Raw genomic sequence first — 13593 nt, 5'->3', positions numbered from 1 at the left:
GAAGCAGAATATTTGATTCGTCCACAACTTTATGAGCAACAGGATCATAAATAACAATATCATTGTTATTATCAACATCAACATGTTAATTCGATACATGATTCTGGGGGTCACCATGATTATAAAACCCAACAACATCATGCACACTTGTGTGAGGAACTTCATCATGATGAACTATACCATCAAAACTTGAAGACTCTACCTTCTCTGCTTTGTCAATATTTTCAATTGTTTGATTCTCCACGAAAATAATATCACGGCTTCTCACAAGTTTCTTGTCAATTGGATCATATAGCCTGTAACCAAATTCATCCAGGCCATATTCAATGCATTGCCTTGTCTTGGCATCTAACTTTGACTTCTCATCTTTCGGCACATGTACAAAAGCTTTGCAGCCAAATATTCTAAAATAGTCATAGGAAACATCCTTTCCATACCAAACACTATTTGGTACATCACTTTGCAAAGCCACAGCAGGAGATAGATTAATAACATGTGCAGCGGTCAATAAAGCCTCACCCCAAAATGAGTTTGGCAACTTTGCTTCAGAAAGCAAACATCTAACTCTTTCCATCCAGGTCATGTTCATCCTCTCAGCCAAACCATTAAGCTGAGGAGTCTTAGGAGGAGTCTTCTTGTGTCTAATACCTTGATTCTTGCAGTATTGGTCAAATGGTCCACAATATTCACCACCATTATCAGTACAAATACATTTCACTTTCTGTCCAGTTTCTCTTTCAACTGAAGCCTGAAACTGCTTAAAGACACCTAACACTTGGTCTTTAGTCTTCAAGACATAAACCCAAAGTTTTCTCGAGCAATCATTAATGAAAGTGACAAAGTAAAGTGCACCACCCAATGTCTTTGTCTTCATTGGACCACATAAATTAGAGTGCACTAACTCACGCAACTCTGTCTTTCTCGAAGGAGGGTAGGAATTAAAGAAAACTCTATTTTACCAGCCAAGAAATGCTCACATTTATCTAATTTAGCACTTTGGAGATTTTACAATAATTTCTTTTTGGCTAGAACATTAAATCCTTTCTCACTAATATGGCTAAGCATGTTGTGCCATAATGTTGAAGAGCTATCGCTCTCAATCGCATTCACCATATCAACACAAGTAGAGGCCGTAGTCTAGTATAGACCACGACGTTTGTTACCACAAGCCACAACAAAGGAACCCTTAATGCGCTTCAATTTTCCATCACCGTTGGTACTAACATATCCTTCATCATCTAAAACACCAACAAAAATTAGGTGCAAACAAACATCAGGAGCATGTTTCAAATTGTTCTAAACTAGTTTAGTTCCAACACTAATTTCCAAACAAATTTTACTAATACCAAGCACCCTAAAAAAATCTCATTACCTATACTCAAGGTTCCAAGATCACCAGGAGTGTAGAGAGATAAAAAATCCTTCCTTGATGTCACATGAGATGCGGCACCAGTGTCCATAACCCAGCTTGACTCATCACAAGTAATATTTACCATGTCTGCATCAAGAACGGTAATAAGATCTTCGGTGGTGACGGTGGCTAGGCAATTTTCATCGCAATATTCTTTAGTTTTCTCTTTGTTTTTGTTCTCCCTCTTCAACATCCTGCAGAACTTGTTTGTGTGCCCTTTCATGCCACAATGATAGCACTAAATATCCTTAAGTCTGCCTCTGGATTTTTTCCTGTTTTGTTCTCTATTCTACGAACCACGAGTTTTATTTCTCCCCTGGGGCCAGTTATCAGGACATCCAACGAAGAGGAACCTTGAGTTTTTCTTCTAATCTCTTCTTCAAGACACTACTCTTGGAGGAATCCATAGAGATCACACTATTTGTAGCAGAATTTGACAATGACTTTCTAAATATTTCCCAAGAATCTTGTAGGGAACCAAGTAGAAGCAAGCCTTGAATTTCTTAATCAAATTTGATGCCTATAGCAGATAATTGGTTCATAATCCGAAGAAAATTATGCAAATGGTCTGTCATCGGAGAATCATCATGATATTTCAAACTCAACATCTGGTTTATTAAGAACATTTTGTTGTTGCTAGTCTTTCGAACATACAAAATTTCAAGATGCTCCCATAGGGTTCAAGCGTGTGTTTTCCCAGAAATATGGTTCAACGCATTATCCTCGACCCATTGCCTAATGAATCCACGAACCTGTCTATGCAACAGATTCCACTCATCATCTGTTTTATTATCATGTTTTACAGTGTTAAATACTCATTTGTAAAAATTCTTAACATAAAGCAGATCTTCCATTTTCCCCTTCCAAATGGCATAATTAACACCATTCAAAGTAACCATTCTACTTGTGTTGGCTTCCATTGTTTTCCCCAAAAAATATAGTTATCTCAAATCAAAGTAAGTCTTTTCTGATATGGAAGTTCACACTATGCTGCAACCACAGAGCATACTCAGATAAAACTTTGTCTCTGATACGAGTTTGTTGGGAAATCGCAGACGAGCACAAAAATATATATGGTAAATGTAATGAAAATAAAATGGGAAAATAACGACACCAAGAATTTTATGTGGAAACCCTTCTGAATAAGGGAAAAAACCATGGGCTAAGAGGAGCAATTGATATTACTATAGTAAGGAATTTTACACTGTGTAGTCACGAATACAACACTCAAAGTGACTACTACACACTCAAAAGGAACAACACTCCTTTGGTTTCCGTCTTACTAAAATATCGCTCACACTCTATTTTTCTTCACAGAATATTTACTTGTATAGTCTATGTAATACCTCACTTTGCTCTCAAAATGGTTTTTCTCTCTAACTTGGTGTGTTCGACCAATGATCAAGAATTCGCTATTTATAGAAGGATAAAACCATGCTTATATCACTAATGACATATGTAAATATAGTAAAGTCCAGAATGGTCGCAAATCTTACCAATTTTCCAACCACCAAATCTTTTATTTTCAACTCCAGTTACTATCCTTTTTAACAATTGCTTGTACCTATTGAATAGCTAAAGTTGACTAAAAATTGAATGAATTGAACAAACAAGTGATCATAGCTTCTGTTATTACACAGTGGATACTTTACATCCTTAGTAATATTTAGTGAGATAACGTCCCTCACCCATGTAGGAGTTTGTGTATTTCTGGTAGACATCTTGGTAGGCCTTGGTACTGCAAACTCAGCTACATGATCAACTTTATCAGTAACTATATGAGGCACTACATTCTCAATTGCCTGATTAAAGCTATTAGTTACTTCTAGCTTTTGTTGTTCTGTCACTTCCTGCTCTTGCTGCTCTATGACATGCATATAATAATATCCTCTATCATCTAACACAACAGTTTCCTCATCACAGCTTAGTGGAATAGGAGTGGACTCACTGAAGGCTTGAGAGAGATACCTTGAACCATGTACTGTGTCTTCAAATAGAGGATGATAATTAGAACCACTCTCATTTGCAAAAGGAAATTCATCTTCCTTGAAGATGACATGTCGTGTCACAAAGAAGGTTCTATTGGTCGAATAAAAAAGAACATATCCCTTCTAGACTTTTGAATATCTCATATGAAGAACTGGCCTTGATCTTGCCATCAGTTTGACATGTCTGGTGAGATTCTTAGCAAAATGAGACAGACCTAGTTGGCTTCCATACAATAACTTCTCAGAAGTAGTTTGATGACCTATCACACTACATGGTAATCTGTTGATTCGATAAACTGCAACTAAGACATAGTGCCCCCCAAAACTTCAAAGGAATGTGTGCCTGCAATTTGAGTGCCCTAGTTACTTCAAGTATATGTCTATGTTTTCTCTCAACAACCCCATTTTGATAAGGGTTTATGGACAAGACCTTATGAAATACAAGTAAAAATTGCATTAGCTTTGAGATATGCTCACTTTAGATCGTTGAACCCGTTCCATAGCACCCACAAGATACTCCTTATATGCATCAACTTCTTCCACTGTGTTGATATTCTCCACTTGTGGTTCATAAGAACTGTTAGATCCAACGGAACAAATCGTTATAAAAGAGTAACACTTTTTATAATATTTAAAAATAGAGTGAACAACTCTTCAACCTTCTTTTCTCCTTTGCTTCACTTAGTATTTTTTGGAGCTCGGTAAGCTTCTCTTTATGAGCCTATTATAAAAATGCATTAAAAATATATCAAGTTACAGAGTTTTTAGTAATTATAAATATAGGCTTATAATTACTAACTTAAGGGGACCCCTTTTCTACATATTTCACTATCAGAGTGATATTTTTTAGGTGTTTTTAAGTATACACAGTCAACACTAGTGTGGAAACATCAAACCTTACATCAACACTAAAGCACATTGTCCAATCATCAGCATCGTAAAAACACACAACAAAATAACAAGAATTATTCAATCATGTAGAAAAGTACCACACAACAAAGAAATAAATCAACAGAAAAGAACTAGAGAAAAGTAGAGTGTCATACGTAGAAATCTTTTCAATCATACCTATTTCAAATTTTGATTGAACGAGACTTTGCATCAAATGCTGCAAAATAAAGTTTATGTTAAGGTCAAATGAAACTCCAAAGATTAGTAGAAGATGTGTAAAACTTAGTACCTCTTCATCTGGATTTGGAGTAGATCTTCAGTAATAAAAAAAAAGCATTTGAGTTAGTCAATTGAATGAAATTGGAGAAGTCTAATTCATGAATTTAACATATTAAAATAAACATACCATCGATTCAGTTCATCAGGTAGGTTCATTGCTTTGATCATAATATCTTCAAAACTAAGCGATCAAAAGAAATTACATCATATTTGTATCATAAACGAAACATAGAATATTCAAACATAAAATATCATTCTAGAAATCTAATTAACATTTCTCCGCTAGAATAGCTTGTGACTTCACCATTTGGAGAAACCATTAACAGTGCAATATTTGACTTCTTAACAATGATATCCTTACATTTTGAGTAGAACTGTTGACGGGATACTGGATCCTCAATTTTCTTCATCATAATCTTATTGTGATCCAATGAAATTAAATGATGCAAACTAGAATTGGAAGTTAGATGCAATGTCGTTCTTCCATGAACTGAGAAATATATAGATCAACAAAAAAGAAAAAGGTAAAGTTAGCTTAAAGAATTTAATGCAATAATAACATGGCAGTCTTAAGTTCAAGCAGTTAATATGTTACATTCTAATGGACAATCAAATAACTTTTTTTTAGAAGAAACAACTTTATACATATGCATACATGTTACAATCTAATATACAATCAAATAATTTGTTAGAAGAAACAACTTTCTACATATGCATACAATCGATGAACGAAAATTTGTGGGTGGTAACTTGTTGAGAGGAAAATAAAAATAACTTCTAAGCTCCTTCTTTCACATAATGATGTTAGCCAAGTCCTATTTATTACTTTCCAAGAATTTTAATGGCAATATGATATAATTTTAGTGTATAGAAGAATTTATATTTTGATATCTTAAGATAAGTACAAGGTTTATGGGCAAATTGTTAAAGAATCAAAAAAGTCCCACATTAGTGGTTAATGAGGTTTGTGCAATTCTCTTCCCTTTGAGCCAGATTTGGGGGTGTGAGTTAGGCCTAATACATAATTTCACACAAATCACCTTTAATAGAACTAAAATTATACTCCCTCTGTACCAATTTATGTGTCACTTTTTGTGTTTCGAGAGTCAATTAGTTTAAGTTTATCAAATAATTTGTGCATAAAATCTTCAATTTTTTAATAAAATTTATATATTTATAAACCATGTAAAAAGTAATATAAATCAAAATAATTGTAAATTACAAATAGATAAAAGATATATTAAAAATTTGCTGTCAAAGATAGACTTGTTTGAATTTCGAATTCTGAAAACTGTCACATAAATTGAGACAGAGGGAGTATATTCGTAAAAAAAATTTATGTCAGTATGGAGTAAAACTATTTCTTTTAGTATGATTATATCATTGCACGATAGGGATATTAAAATATTTGTGTCAACGTCGAATTCAAGATGTTAAATTCATAGGTTCTATATTTTAAAATCGATCAAGGCCAACATATTTTAATTGTTAGGTGGGTTTTTGACACAAATATAGAATTTGAATCAAACCTACTGAGGTACGACTGAATTAACAACTTACAATTTAGATGTGACTAACTAATGATTAAACATGATACATAATAATGCTACAACTAAAAATAGTATAAGAAAAGTAAATAGGTCATATCATTTTGCTGTGTGACTTTTTCCTTTTTCGTTTATCAACTTTACCCTTGACCTAACAATAAAATATTTGATCACAAATTCAAATTTTTTTTTATGTTTATCTACTTATATTTTTAAATAGTAGATAAATTCACGAGGACTAGTGACAAATGGTTAGAGACTCTTGGAATCTTTCTCTATATTCTATTCGCAACCTTATTTGTGATAGGGTTCAAAATCGAATTGTGCATTCAACTCATATTATGTCATGCTCCGACCAATATTCCATACAAGCGGAGGAAATTCATACATTAAGTTCTATATATATACCTATTCACAATATAGCTTAAGACTTTATTATGGACCCCTTTAATTGAAATTATCAACTCATACTGAATGGTGAACTTATCATTGAAAGAAACAAACTTAAGATTATTGAATCTGAACTGAGAAAGTCATAAAGTCTAGCTAACATAAATCGTCACAAACTCACTTCTCAAGATGCAAACATTTATCATCATCGCACGAATAATGCTACGTTCACCCCCTTTGTAAAACAATTGTATTTTGAGTTGAAGTAATACAAATTTGTTTTCCCACTATATCATATGTAGGATTGTTTGTCAAGATACCTGGTTGCTGTTAAAATAGGATTGTTTTCCCTGAAGATGACATGTATTCTTACAAAGAAAAGACCTATTGGTCAGATAAAAAAGAACATATCCCTTCTAGACTTCTAAATATCTCATATGAAGAACTGGCCTTTATATTGCCATCAGTTTGATGTGTCAGGTGAGATTCTTAGCAATGCACAAAAACCCTAATGTCCTAAAATGAGACAGACCTGGTTGGTTTCCATATAATAACTTCTTAGAAGTAGTTTGATGACCTATCACACTACCTGGTAATCTGTTGATTAGATAAACTGCAACTAAGAGATAGTGCCCCCAAAACTTCAATGGAATATGTGCATGCAATTTATGTGCCCTAGTTACTTGAAGTATATGTCTATGTTTTCTATCAACAACCCCATTGTGAGACCTTAATACCTTACATTTCTCCCTAATTGAGTCCTAACATAGTGCATAAATAGTTTAAGAGAAATACACACATCAGACTTACGTTTAAGTAGAAATACCATTGTAAGGAAGTACTTGTTACCATAAAAATGGGTGTTTTACAAGGACCCTAGAAATCAACATGAATCAAATCAAAACAAGTACTTCTTTTTATACTACATGAAGGAAATCCAGACCTAGCAAGCTTAGAACAAGGGCAGAACGAGAAATTAGAGACTTTACATATGCTGTCTTTGTTCATATCAAAGATTTTTGCAAGAACTATCGAAGATACATGATCTAATGCTTGATGCCACAACTCCATGTTAGAAAGTACTCAGGAACAACAAATGTAGATTCCACTTTTTACTTTCATCCCCATGTGTGAACTGTATATTGTAGCAAAAATACAATCCTTATTCCTCTTTACCGACCTGCTTCACCTTTACACTGTAAACTTCCCAGAAAACATAAAAATGAGGAAAGAAGGTGACTGAACTACCTAGTTCCTTTGTATTTTCCTTGCGTACAGTAGGTTATACTGGAATGCAGGTACACAAAATATATTTGTAATAACATTGTTAGCTGACAAATCATAATTACCCACAAGAGTCACTTGAGTAGTGTTACCACTAGGAGCATCAAGTTGTGTCATAGACCCCTTAGACATCATATCAAAGTTAGAGACCGCATGATGTGTAGCACTAGTATCTACAATCCAAATTTTGTTATTTTCAGAAATAATAAATGATTTACCTGCAGTATTAACATCATTGCAACCAAAAATAGGCTAATTTGACTTTTGCTAGAACATTTTGAGGATGTGATCATATTGGTCTTTTGTGAATGTACATCCTTGAAGTAGTTGTTTGACATCTTTCTCAGCTTGGCTTAATGACGTAAATCTTTACCCATTCAGTTGCATAATTACCACCATTACCAATTTGAGACTCATCAACTTTTCTCCCCCACTCAGAAATCTGTACATTTGTGTTAAGAGCATAAGAGAAATGAGCCTGGGATACTGAAGGCTCACCATACTGACCAGACTCATTACCCTGAACCTTTCTTTTAGAATTGAATTTAGGTGGATACCCAACAATTTTGTAGCAGAACTCCTTGATGTGGCCTCTACACTTGTAGAAATCACAATTTGCACTGAATTCTTCTTAAACCTTTGCTCATCCCTGAACTACTAGTTGTGCTCACCCCTGAGCTACTACTAGTTGTCCCTTGCGAAAAAAGCCCGGTTCTTCCTCTAAAAAAATGACTCAACCCACCGGCAGCCACCCTTTTTCGATTACTAGTTTGCAAGCATCGGGTTTATCAGGTGCATTCTACCAACATTGCTGGGATATATTGGGTAACAATATTTACAAAATGGTACAAGATTTTTTCATATGTAATTCTCTTCCTAAATCCATAACTCACACTAATTTGGTCGTTTTACCTAAGAAGGAACAAACTCGTTCTCTTTGTGACTTAAGACCAATTAGTTTGAGTAAATTCATTAATAAGATTCTATCTGGGGTTGTTCATGACATAATTGAAGTTTAGTCACCTAAATTGATCACCCACAATCAATCATTTTTTGTTAAAGGTAGAAGCATCATAGAAAATGTGCTATTGACACAAGAGATTGTTACTAACATCAGAAAGAGGGGTAAACTATCAAATGTGGTCATAAATCTGGATATGACCAAGGCATATGATACATTATCTTGTTTTCTTCTGATGAAATTTTTAAAGAAACATGGGGTTTTCAGAATTGTTTGCTGATTTGATATGGAGATTGATTTCCAACAACCGGTAATCAATCTTGATCAATGGCCAAACACATGGTTTCTTTGATTCCACTAGGACAGTGAAACAAGGAGACCCTCTATCTCTATCTCTCTTTATATTATTAGCAAAACTGCTTTCAAGGGCCCTAAATACGTTGTTTGAGGATGAATAATTTTTGGGATATGGTTTACCAAAATGGAGTGCGAAGCTTAATAAAACTCTCACTGATGCTCAAGTTGATGCCACGGTCAGTGATTGTCATATTGAAGGAGAAAAATTTTGAGGCGATCTTCATGTTCATCTCAATGCTAAAAAATCTAATTCAAACAGGTTGGAAGTTGGTGAAAAGGATGATGAAGGAACAATTAAAGATTTATGGATAGGGGCTGAAAAGAGTGATGTTCAAGATCAAAATTTGGTGCCGCAAAATTTTGTCCAGCGTCTGGCAGTGTAGACGACTACTCTTCTCCCAATCAACAAAGTTGTAATTCAGCTGATCGTTTTGAATTTGAAGAGAAACTCGTTGTGGATACAAATAAATCAAACGATGCAGAATTTTCGCAAAAAAATAATAAGATAAAAGAGAAGGGAGTTGTTGCTGAAAATTCAAGTATGAGGCAAGGTGATAAGCATACTCTTGAGAAATTTCACGATGCTATACAAGCGCCAAAATCTTATGTACAACTTGAGAATTTGGCAATTGATGGACAAAAATTTGAAGGATCAAAAATAGTTGATTTGCAACCTTTTGAACCTGTCAATTTGCAGTTTCAAATTTCCTGTCGTGATTAGAATGCCACTGGGAATCGGAACACAATTGCACAAAAAAAACAATTTCTATGTGTATTAGTTCCTCGGCAAGTCGAAGTACATCTCCACGTCTTGAAAATAAGCAATAGCTAACTACTAATCTAGTAGCGCAATCTAATGAACCGAATGACATTGTTTGTACAAATCCGTTTGAAGCACTTGAGGTGGAGAAAGAATTATAGTTAGTTGATTCTAATCCCAAGAATTAGCAAATTTGATTTCGAGCCGATTTTGATAATAATATACAATTAGTTAGCACACCAATTGGAGTATGTAGAATGAAGACTGAAATAACGATAGTGTTATGAGTCCTACATATATCTCTAATCGTGAAGTATCTAAGATTAGTGAAGAAAGTGAGGCTGCCATGTCGCTCAAACCCAATTCAACGATCAAGTCACCCATGGTCACATTGAATACCTCAGCTCATGAGGTCTCGAAAGAAAAGCAAAGGGAGATGAGTACTCCTAGGTGGGCTGATATGGTTGATGAAGAAGAGCATGTTTCACCTCCGCTTTTGAATAGAAAACTAAGTCCAGAAGCTTTGGAATTTGTACCTAAAAGTATAGTTGCAAAGAAGGAGGAACAAAAGGCCTTAACATCAGAATTTAGTCCAACTAGGGTTATTATCGTGATTTGGGAAATGACCCTTTTGATGAGGATGAGAAATAAAATATGTTGGATATACGCTTTGACAAAGTGGCTAGGGATGGATATATCTCACCTCGGCATCAAAGAAGTGGAAGCAACAAAAATAAAAAGAAGACACATGAAAGGAAACACAGTTGGGATAGTAAACTGATAGGTGAGTTTGTTCCAAGGCACCTACCTATGCGACTGGCAAAGCAGAACCATATGACAGTGTCAATGACTTCAACAAGATCCACTACATCCAAGAAGAAATAATAATTGGACCCAACTTGGGCCTCTTTACACATATCAAACTGAAGTACAAACTTGTCACTCATTGACGAACATTGATTTTTTCCTAAAGGAAACAAGGTGGGATTATGATAGTATGCATGATCATTTGCATGATCATATAGTGGAACATATCATACATCATATGTATCATAATAGCCGAAGTAATATGGACGGAGATCAAAACAAGCACCTGAAAGTTCTCACTTAAGAGTGCTTGGGAGATTTTGAGAAAGAAAGTGGCATAAAATGTGAATTTCAAGAAGATATGGGCAAGAACTTCCTGTCAAGATATCATTCTTTAGTTGGAGATTTTGGAATACTAGAGTTCCAGTAGTTGTTGCTATAGATAATTGGAACAGTCCCAACTTTGCTTATGTTGTACTGCCTTAACAAGGGAAACTATGGAAAACTTATTTTTGAAAGGTGAAATTGCATAGAGAGTGTGGCGATATTTCTCTTATGCATCGAGAATATTAGGTCCTTGGATTCAATTAACGCAGTCTATCAAAAAATGGTGGGATGTTCAATTAAATACGAGGCAAAACGTTATTTTCATGCTATTCCTAATTTGATTTTATGGTTTTTATGGAAAAGGAGAAATATTTTACTTCATGGTGGTAATTATACCACAAGTAAAGTGGTTTTGGACGTAGAAATTCATGAAGTTGAGAGTCTTAATACACTTATATCCCTTCCACTTGGCCTCAACTAGTTGCTTTATTAGATGGTTTTAGTCCTGAGTTTATTTCGAAATGGGTTAAATGGTATCCTCCACCACGGGGTGGTTGAAATGTAATACAGATGGGCTTCGAGGGATAATCCTGGACCTAGTAGTACTGCTACCTTTTGTATCACAAACCATGAAGGAGAGTTAATGTTTGCTAAGGGGTGCATATTCCTGATTCTACGAATGTAGTTCTTGAAGCTATTGCTATTAGAAAAAGTCTTCAATGTTGTTAGGAAAACAATTTTCAAAACATTATAATTGCAAACGACTCTTTAGCATTGGTACATATGCTAAATGGAGGGTGCGAAATACCTTGGAATGTAACAATGGATGTCTATTCCATCAACATATTAAGAAACTCTATGTCAGTAAGAGTACAAAACTCCTTAAGGGAGGGAATACTCTAGCTGATTTTTTTGCTAACTTGGTTTTTCCTTTTGCAGGTACATATGAATTTAGATCTTTTCAAGAGGTTCCAAACACAATCAAAAGAATTATACAGCTGAGGATAAAGCAGTCAAATACAACAGGGTACTCATAAATTTAACCATTTTCAGGATGTCCCAAGTGAAGGAAGCATAATCATCAATTTAGATAAACACAACATTCAATAGTTGATATTAAGACAAACAAGTATGACTCAATAAAGTAATCTTTATTGTATCAAGTCTCAATTCCATATGAAGTTTTACATGAATCATAGATTGAGTACGCTACTAACGTACCTCAAGATGTCTCAATTAGTTTCTGGTTGTTAATATATCATGCACCTGGTGAGAGCATTGAAGTGTTACATATGATATAAAATCAGGACTTAAGGGGGCTAAAATAGCATATTTATTCTATAATTATGTTAAATTTCATATACTGCTCATCCATGTATTAAAAACTACTGAATGATCATTAGAGGAGAAACAAGAACTGAATGATGAATTAAAGGTACTATTTTCTTACACAAGTGATGTGGAGTGTATCAACATAACCTCACAAAATCAATTAGTAATATTTTTGTGGATTTGGGATGTGGTTGTGGTATTAAATTTATTTGATTCAATCCACCAAATTCAAATTGATTAAAGGAAAACTAATTTTACTCGAGATTTCTTCTACAATATCCAAATTCTAAGTTCCACAGTTCAATAAGATCATTTTTGATAGAAAACCTCATTCACGTATTTAAAGAGAGAGAGTAGAAAAAGTACACCTGAGAAGATGAAGTTGAAGTTCACCTCGTGGTTACAAAACTTTGTGCAGACACTGGATTAGCCTAAAATGATGCTCGACCCCATCTCTGATGCCAACACCTCTATGCCTCTTCACCTTCCTCCGTTTAAAGTAAATCAATGCTCACATATTGGTTTGTCTCTTTAGGTTTTGACTTTTATTTTGTTCTATTTAGTTCCAACATTGGGCCAGTTTTGGGCCTAATTATTTTTGAAATGAAAATAAATAGGCTATAAGCCTAAAACTTTTGGTTAAAAAAAATCTCTTTCGAAAGAAAATACCCTAAACATACTCAAAGCCTTTTCTCTTGACTCATTTATTCTTGGTTTTAATCCTCCTCCAAAAGTCATTATTGTCACCCTAACTTCAATCAATACCACTACACATTCCTCTACCACTCAATCACAATCAGAAATGTTGAGTTCAACCCAGTTTTTTGATCTTCATCATCTGTCTCAAACTATGAGAAGTTTTACTACACACAACTTTGCAACTGCATAAAGTCTAGTACAATACTTGGCATAAAGGAAGCTAGCCCAAAAGGATGGGATAGTTCTGTACCTCCACTATATTTTAACCACTAGAGTGGTACTAATATCATCAAAGCTTCTAATTAATATGCCCCATCCATCTTATGGAAGCTACATTTATTTTCAAGTACGCAATGATGTTTGTTTTTGTTCCTAGAAGATCACCAAAAAGTTAGAGATCTACTTCTCAATCAACTCTAAAGTGCCTTTAGGGGGGCTTAGGGTAGGGAGTGTGTAAATTGGATGGGATCACTAATATTACAACGCCATAAGATGTATTATGGTGTTAGCTGTAAATTTGAAAAGATAAACCTCATATCTATGAGGTCTTTATTATAAAC

The sequence above is a fragment of the Solanum pennellii genome, chromosome 6, assembly GCF_001406875.1.
Source record: "Solanum pennellii chromosome 6, SPENNV200".
Lineage (NCBI taxonomy): Eukaryota > Viridiplantae > Streptophyta > Magnoliopsida > Solanales > Solanaceae > Solanum > Solanum pennellii.
The sequence above is the reverse complement of the archived record's forward strand: the minus strand, read 5'-3'. Positions refer to the sequence as shown.